Raw genomic sequence first — 9,536 nt, forward strand, 5'->3', positions numbered from 1 at the left:
GCTCAATTGACTGCTTGCGTTTAATGATTATAGTAATAGCCGACCGCATTCTAGCCTTTTACGCTGCCTAGCGTGAGAGCAAATTACGGTTGCATCAACAAAACATACTGCTGGGTCAAATTAATACAAAGGAACTATTTACACTGTTGTGTTTTTCTCTTTTTTTTTCTTATTCCCTTTTATCCAGTTTCATACTAGGCTAACTAGCTGTATTCTTGACTTAACATTCCACTTAATTTCTGGTGTTGTGTTTGTTTAGTTGGTTTGTTAAACCTAGTATTATTATTATTTTCTTCTCTTTTATTTTATTTTTTTCATTTTTATCCACATTTTTAATTTTGTTGTTTTTGTTTGTTCTTTTGTTTTTCGGTTGTGTCTAGTTAATAAGAAGGTGTGAGTTCGAATGAGCTATTATTAGAGAGGCAGCTCTAATATTTCTGTACAGTTTTGCAGTTTTTGTGTCTCAAACCCCGTCCACAAGACATTTGCATAAAACTGTACTGACACTGTAATCAGTCATTTGACTAAGACTATTAACCCCTTTTAAGTTTATTTTCCCCTTTTCTGCTTTGTTGTTTATTTAATTTAATTTTAATTTCAACTCTTAACTCGACTTCCAAAAAAAAAATAATAATAAATTTTTAATTTTTTTTTTTGATTTAGCTTTTCGGATTGACCGCTGTAACATTTCAGAGTTACTCTGTCCCTCATTTAAGCAATTCTTTGCTGAGTGAATCAAGTTGAAGTTAGTATTATTATTTTTATTTTTTATTTTTTTTTTTATTATTTTATTTTTGTTGCTGTTTGTTTTGATAACTGGAATTGACTTTCCACAACTATAGTGTAAGCTGTGGGTTGCATAGCCCACTACAAATCTTTTGATTTTGTGGCAATTTCCCTTTTGATAATTTGAACCCAGTGTGTATTGTTGACGATAATACTTGATAGCGGTAGTTAGCTAACTGCGTACGCTAATTAACTAACTATTAAACGCTAGTATAAGTTTGATCGTCTAAAAAGCTATTGATAAGATGGCATCACCCCGAGAGACTCCCAGCCCCTGTGAGAGCCTAGACACCTTGGCTCAACTGGTGCAAGAGCTGACCAAGGACTTCTTACCTGGATACGCTGAGTCTATTAGGGATGCGGATGTCAATACGCTAAATGATAACCTCGCGCAGCTCATGAGTCACGCTGAGACAAAAGCCCCAAAAGACAAATCACTCATTCGAATGCTCGGATGTCTGACTTTGAACCTTGCCGCGCAGTTGAAGGTGAGCGATGCCGAGGACTGTCAAGTGAAACACCAACTTGACGTGGCACGACAGCAGAGCCGTGACGCCACGGCACAGCTTGAAGCCGCCCACGACCGAGTGAAGGTCATCGAGACCCAGCTGGTTGACGTTAAAACGCAGCTGGATGAGGCAGAAGCCCGCGCAGATGCGGCACTAGCCGAAAATCTGGGCAGTGATGCAGATGAGTCTGCTTTCACTCCCGACTCCCATCAAAAGATTGGTGAGTTAACCCAAGCTCTCGCGTCCGCCGAAGAGACAAATCGAGAGCAAGAAAAACTGCTGAGAACCGCGGCAAATGAAATTCATAAACTAAAAGTAGAGATGACTGACTTGACTGAACGACCGTCAAAAGACCAACTTCGGCTAGCAGAAGCTAATTACTTTCGGGTTAGTTCGTCGCTAGCTCAGTCAACCGACGAAGTGAAGCGCCTCCAAGTTCAGGTACAAACCTTTAGGGAGGAACGTAATGCCGAGGTGGACCGCTCATATGACCTGCGAACCAAATTAGCATTGACTGAAGCCGAGGTTACCCGCCTCCGACAATGCCAGCAGGAATATGAGACAGAGTTAGCTCATATTAAACATGAGTTGCAACGCGCGCAGCAGTTGAATCAGGTCTCCCGAGGAGCCTCCCTGCCGGGAGCTCCACCCCCGCACAGACCTCCTGATCCCAGAGCCACAGCACCACAGCTCAAACTGCCACCTGAGTCCGGAGCCGCCTGGAGGACGCCGCCAGTGACCACCGCCACTTTAGGCCTGGCACCGCCAATGGGCGCCTCCCCACACGCTTTAGGGCCATCAGGTGATGACAGTTTCCAACGTGGACCCATGTCGACTCCCCCGTTGGAGAGACAAATGGGCATGGCCTGGAAAGATTTGGACAAGCTGGCTCGAAACATAGCCAAATTCGAACCGAAACCAGGGGGGTCCCACAACACAACAGAGTACTTGAAAGACATCAACTATCATCTCCTGAGGTTCCCAATGGCAACCGTGGAAGATAAGTTGTACTTGATCAAAATGACGTCCAGCCGAGCAGTCAATAGACTGCTGGAACGGCAGCCCGCTGATGTGTTGTCTGACCCCTTGGCACTGCACCAAGCTATCTCACGCGAGTTTGACGGCTCTCCTGGGTTGTCGGGCATGGAAGCCGCCATGTTCGTTAAACAGGGAAAGCAGGAGTCTCCTCAGACTTTCTATATTCGTCTTCGCGATGCCTATTTTGGGACTCGTAACGAACGCAATATGGAGGAAGATCCTGGTTTTAAAACGTTGTTTGTCCGAAACCTCCAACAAAACCTTAACCACTACTTGGGACTGGCTTTGTGTCCTGAGACACTGAATAGATCGCAGCTACGTGACTTAGCAGCTAGGGGCTATGCAAAGCTAAAATTGTCCGCCCCCAAGGTAGGCGACGCAGGAATTTATAAAGTGGACGTGGGTCTTCCTTCGGAGCTGGAGGGAGCTTGCTCCTTTGCTCCGAGGGAAGACCAGACTAAATCAAAAAAGTCAAAACAGTCCCGCGCCCCGCGAAACCGGAAACCGCACTCCAAAACCGACTACTCGCGTGACGAGAAATCGGACGGAGAAAAGCAAGCTGACGACCGCCGGCGCTCCAAATTTGCTAAAGGTAAGCCCGATTCGCGCTATCATCCAAAACGTGATAAAGTCGAACGCGCGCCAGCAACCGATTCCTGCCGCGAGTCCCGGAACCGCCAAGTCGACTCCGAGACCGACCACAATGCAGTTGCCGACGGCATATTGAAGGCACTCCTGAAATTGTCAAAAGACTCGTCAAAAGACCCGTCTTTATGACTAACCGACGGCCGGATGCCCACTGAAGTGACCCACCAGCAGAGGTCACCAGCGGAGCCTCCAGTACCCGACACTCAGACACCTACTAAACCGCCTTCTGACTCAACGATATTGGTACTGCAGGTTGATCCAAATACAGCAGACCCGCATGTATCGCGATCAACCGATGACGTGAGACCATTCCAACAGCTTTTAGGTGATTTCACCACCAGGGGGATAGCTCGTAAATTCTATCTTAGCGTCACCCTGGAGCGAGCTCTAACCTACGAAGCCCTTGTAGATCCCGCCGCAGACATCACGGTGATGTCCAACACGGTGTTCGAACAACTCCGCGCCGCGTCACAAGCTAATAGTCGACCGCTCCGCCTACGGCGGTGCCCACTTACCGTTAGCGCTTTCTCACCTACTAACACAAAGCTGGAGTCTGTCGCGATGGTACGCTGGTCCATTGGCCCCATGGAATTCACGCTGTCCTCGCCTTGTGGGCTAACAAATCAGCCATTTCTGCAGCATTCGCTGACAACTTGCGAGATCTCGACCCAAACATTCTTTTCGTCTCCAAGTCTTGCCGGTTTCCGTTGAACACGGAACCTCCTCCAACAATAACCGCAGTGGGCGTGTGCGCCTTAAACCTTCAGTGGAAGCAGCACTCACTGATCCACTACTTCTTGGTTGTCCCGGACGCGCCTCACACCCTTTTCGTGGGTGCAGATTTGCTTGTTCGTCTTGCCGTCCATGTGGACACCATCAACAACGTGCTGTGGTCCCTCACCAACTCGGAACCTCTAGCTTGTGTTCCCAGTCTTCCAAACATGAAGTCCGGGCAGACCATCCCAGATGCTTGCAAAGTCTTAAACGAGGATGAAGTGATCGCTCCGGCGACCACGATCAACATTCCGGTTCGCTTGGTGGCGCGAGCTAACCAGTTCTTGAATGCTCGCTCCGCTTTCTTTCAACCTTCATCGGAATTCATGAACCTGTCGTTACTCTTGGAGGCCATGCCCATCGTGGACGCCTCCCTCACCACTCTGATCTTGGTTCACAACCCCCTTGCGTACGACGTTCGCATACCAAAAGCGACCCGTCTGGGCCTGCTCATCCGTTCCGACTTCCACGACTTCACTCTAACGGTGCCTGTGGTTGGACACATCCCATATGACTTGTTCTTGACTGAAGACACCGGTGGCCGAAGACTCACCAGGCCATCTCAGCTTGTTACGGTCAACCCTGCCGGTCCAACCAACGATGAAGACATCGTCCGGGTGGACCTGGGGACAGACCAACAACTGGTGATTTATGCCTTGAGCGCGTTGCCTCCAGCGCCCTCTAGCATTCCCTCTGGAAACCCAGAGACACCTCAACCAACCACGACTCCAAATGGGGACCTTCAACTGTACCCAGAGTTCGAGGAGCACCTCCAAGAAGTTCTGCACCGCGCCGACGTGCTCCGATCCGAACAGGACCGCGAACGTTTGCGCACCGTTAATGAAATACACACCTTCTTTTGCCAAGGACTCCTTGGATTGCGGGTTGACGGCACAACATGTGGTCCGCATCCCGACTCAGCCCAGCGCTCCTCCAACTTTCGTGCGCCAGTACAAGATTCCGATTACGAACCAGTACAGAAGACTATCGACGCCATGCTGGAAAAGGGCATCATTCGCCCCTGTAACAGCACCTATTCGGCTCCATTGTGGCCAGTCGTGAAGCCAAACGGCACATGGAGGCCGACCATCGACTATCGCAAACTGAACCAACAGGTTCCTCTTTCGCGATGGCCCATGACACAACTTGAACAGGAACTTCCCAAGGTTCGAGATGCCAAATTCTTCACCACCATCGATGTGGCTTCGGGGTTCTGGACGATCCCAGTAGACCCCAGGGATCAATACAAGTTGGCATTCACCTTTGGCAACAAACAGTACACTTTCAACCGGTGTCCATTCGGCTACGCCAACTCGCCAGCCGAATTTAACATCTTCCTCAACAAGGCGTGCCCTGACGCCGCCGCCAGTGGCAACCTCATTTATGTCGATGACATTATGATGAGGAGCTCCTCTTTGGATGACCACTCGATGGAAATCGACCACGTTCTTGGACAGCTGTCTTCTGCAGGCGCCAAACTGTCCCTCCTGAAAGGTCAGTGGTGTTGCTCGAAGGTCAACTACGTGGGGATCTTGGTCGGGCTTGAACCACAATCCAGCCGTATTCAAGGCCTTCTTGACATCAAAACCCCCACCGATGTGTCAAAATTGAGCAGCTTCCTTGGCGTGTGCAACTATTCGCGCCAGTTCATTGAACACTTTGCTGACATAGCACGCCCTCTTACTAACCTGCTGAAGAAAGATACGCACTTCAATTGGGGTGACGAACAAAACAACGCGATGAATATGCTAAAACAAAAGCTGGGCTCCGCCCCCTGTCTCGCGTACCCCGATAGCAACAAGGAATTTTTTTTGGAAGCAGGATTCTCCTACCATTGTTTGAGTGCGGGTCTATACCAAATGTACGACCAGGATAAACGCGTTGTGGCGTACGCCAGTAAAACGTTGAACGGCCCCGAGTTGAAATATACTCCGACTGCGAAAAAGCCCTGCTTTCCACAGTATGGGCAATCAAACATTTCTCTAACTACATTGGATGCCAAAAAGTAACAATTGATACTAACCATCATCCGGTTACTTTCCTTAATAACCAACGTATTCGAGACGGCGTTGTAACAAACGCGCGCATTGCCGGCTGGCTTATGGGGTTCAAAGTTACGATGTTCGAGTCCGGTACACGAAAAACGCAAAGTTACCGCTGGGCACCGATCTAGCGATTTGCCAGAACTGTGTGTCAACTTCCCCGACCCCGCCGACAGACATCGCCGTGGCACCGATGCCGGAATTCACGCGTCACCGCTATTTTGAGGAACATGTCTGCAAAGACATGCCTACAGCTTACGTGGATGGCTGCTCTTACCACCACCAAACCCAGCTGCAGGCTGGGGTGGGCATCGCTTGGGTCGACGACACACCGTGCAAACCACTGCAATTCCAATTGGGCCCCCACTGTTCTCAATATGCGGAAATCGCTGGCATCCTGATTACACTCAAATTGGCAGTTGAACACGGTGTCACGGTGCTGATTATCTGCACTGACTCAAACTATGCCCGCCTCGCCCTTCACATCTACCAGTGTGGCGTCAAAATGGTTTCCTTACGTCAGGGAAGAAACCCGTTAAACACGGCGACTTCATTGTGACATGCGACCATTTGGTTTCCTCCAATGATATGCATGTCTATTGGAAAAAGGTCCGGGGACACTCAAAAGTCCCAGGACCTGACAAACATTTTAACGACCTAACGGACACGTTAGCCAAACAAGGGGCCCTCAACGGGACTCCTTGGACATTTGATACAGCTTGGCTAAACCCACCCAGCCTACCCTGGAGGTCCACGTTGTCACGCGCCGCCGCGCTGTGGCCGCCGCTGAGTCTCGCGACGCCCCCACACGAACCCCGTGGCATGCGTCCCGCTTGTCCGAACCTCCGACTTGGTCGCCCAACAGGCCGGCGACCCCGCGCTTTTCAAAATAATTCAGCACCTTTCTGATCCTGTCGCCAACCCCATGTCGCCTGACGCGTTGAGTGACGACAGCGACTTCAAAGACTTGTTCTCCGTGTTGCAAAGGCTGCGTCTCGTTAGGGGCCTTCTGGTTTATGACTCCGGGTCTCCACCTGCCCTGCGGTTGGTGGTTCCACGGAGCCAAAGGGGGGTCTTGCTAACATACGCCCACGACGCGCCTTATGCAGGCCACCGCGGATTCAAGGCCACTGTCACCGCACTACAACAGGTGGCATACTGGCCGCGCATGCATAATGACGTGGCAACCTACATCAAAGGATGCCTGGTTTGCTGCCAGTTTCAGCCAGCAAACCCGAGTCACCGAGCACCACTCCAACAGAAAGGAGTCACCTTCCCATGGTCTGATCTCCAAATTGATTGGGTGGGACCACTGGTCAGATCTCTGAGAGGGAACAAATATTTTCTTACAGTAGTTTGCGCGTTCACCAAGTGGGTAGAATGCCTGCCTGCTCCAAACGACACCGCACACACCACTGCATGCCTGCTGATGAACCACGTGTTCTCCCGTTTTGGGTTGCCCTCACGGGTTAACTCGGACAGGGGAACCCACTTCACAGCCGAGGTAATGCAACAACTTTGGCAAATGCTCGGAATCAAGGCCCAGTCGCATATTAGCCATCACCCGCAGTCATCAGGACAGGTGGAGCGGACTAATCGCACCGTCGTAAATTTGCTGAAAAAGTTTGTTGTTTCCAACCATCGGGACTGGGACACCCGACTCCAACTGATCCTCATGGCAATTCGAGCCACCCCTCACGAATCCACTGGGTGTCCCCCTTTGAAATGATGACCGGACGGCGAATGACGCTCCCCCTGCACCTGATGTACCAGCCAGGAGAAACAAACCTAGCCACGGCATACACGGCCTCCCAGTACGTAGAGGACTTGCCAGCCCACCTCCGAGCCACGTTTGCATTTGCTCAACAACGGCTTAAGCAAAGTGCAGAAGGTCAGAAAACCTACTATGATAGGAAAGCCTCACGAACCGAGTTCGAAATAGGTGATCGAGTATGGTACTACTTGTTCGCGCAACCAAACGCTAATACTCCGCGTGCCCAGAGGGGCATCGCCCGAAAATTTCTTCCCCGGTGGGCATGACCATATGAAATCGTCGACAAACTGTCACCCGTCGCCTATCAAATTAGGATGAATAAAGGAGGTCAGGGGGACCAACTGAGGTGGGTCCACCGAAACCAGATCAAAAGTCACTGCGGTTTTGAACGTCTGAGAATGCGATCGAGCAAATCTCAGGACCAGCATACGCGCAAAACTGATAAAGGGGGGTCACCAGCTGACTCCGAGTCAGCGACCCAACCGACACCCTCGACAGACGCGCCAAACTCCGTCGACCGACCTAGCTGACTACGATGTTTAAAAGTATCAGACGTGCAAAAGGGGGGTCAACACCCCGCTACACCTACCGAACCCCTAAGTGATACCACACCGAGTGACGCTAATCCGCTTGTCTTTGTTGGTTGCTAGAGGATGGTGTGATATGATGACGACCCTGATATTGTGCATGACCGCCGTGGTGAGTCGGCCAGAAACGGTTGAACCCGGACTTGCGGCGGAAATTGCCTTGATTTAATAACCAGGATTGCTTACAAATGATTGCGAGAAGTTAGCATACTGTGTTTTTCTACTTTTTTATTTTTTATTTTTTTATTATTATTTATTTTTTATTTTTTATTTTTTTAAAGAGCTCAGAATTGTTCATTCGGTAGTCTTACCGATTCAACGTCTTATCATCATTGCTCTTTTTTTTCTTTTTTTTTGTGTGTGTATGTGTGCGTGCATTTGCGTGCGTTTGCGTGTGTGCGTTTGCGTGCGTGCGTGCGTGTGCGTGCACATACGTATAAATTTATACTCATTAATTCACCTAAAACCTTATAAATATCCCATTACCCTTCGCCTTAACCAGGTACTTCAGATTCTTGCCAGAGTCGTGAGGTTCAAATGGTCAGGAGACCAGAGAAAAGGTCAGAAAAAATAAAGAGAAAAGAAAGATAAATCAAAGTGAAATCCAGCACCGACCAAACACTTCCTGCCTTCCCCATGGTTACAAAATCAAAGTCTTACGCCAACCCCGGAAGCCTCTAAATTCCAACAAATTAACGAGATCTCAAGAGACCAGAGGAAAAACTAAAGAGAGGAAGGAAGGAAGGATCGATGAGGTAGAGTGAGATCCATAGAAGCCAGTACATCCAATCCATCAAAGTGAAATCCAGCACCAACCAAACCCCTCCTGCGTGGTTACAAAACCAGAGTCTTATGCCAACCCCAGAAACCTCAAACTTCAGATAAATTGAGATCTCAAGTGACCAGAGGAAAAACTAAAGAGAGGAAGGAGGGAAGGATAGATAAGGCAAAGTGAGATCCACAGACACCAGCACCCACTGATTCAAGGGGCTGTGGGAGGGAGAGGCAACTTCTGTTTGAGTTTCAGTAGATGCTGGCGCGATGGATCTGCCATGCATAAGGACCACCACCAAAGAAAGAAGCCGTCAACCGCGGTCCAGCAAAGTGAGCACCGCCACCCCCAAGCCACCCGAGTGGACACCGGTCGGCGAGCCGACCCAGACGCCCGGAACACCCCCGCCCCAGCCCCGGCCCACACCCCCGAGCCCAAGGCCACAGAACGAGGCCCGGCGGGCCCCCACAGCGCCCCACCGGTCCCCAGCCCCCATCCCCCCACGACCCCCCCGCACCCCACCCTCGGAAACCGGCCCCGGGCAGCAGCGCAGAGAGGGAAGACGTGCCCACCCCACCCCCAGCCGTGCGAAAGGAGCACAGCGGC

Source organism: Festucalex cinctus, chromosome 5 (assembly GCF_051991245.1).
Source record: "Festucalex cinctus isolate MCC-2025b chromosome 5, RoL_Fcin_1.0, whole genome shotgun sequence".
NCBI lineage: Eukaryota > Metazoa > Chordata > Actinopteri > Syngnathiformes > Syngnathidae > Festucalex > Festucalex cinctus.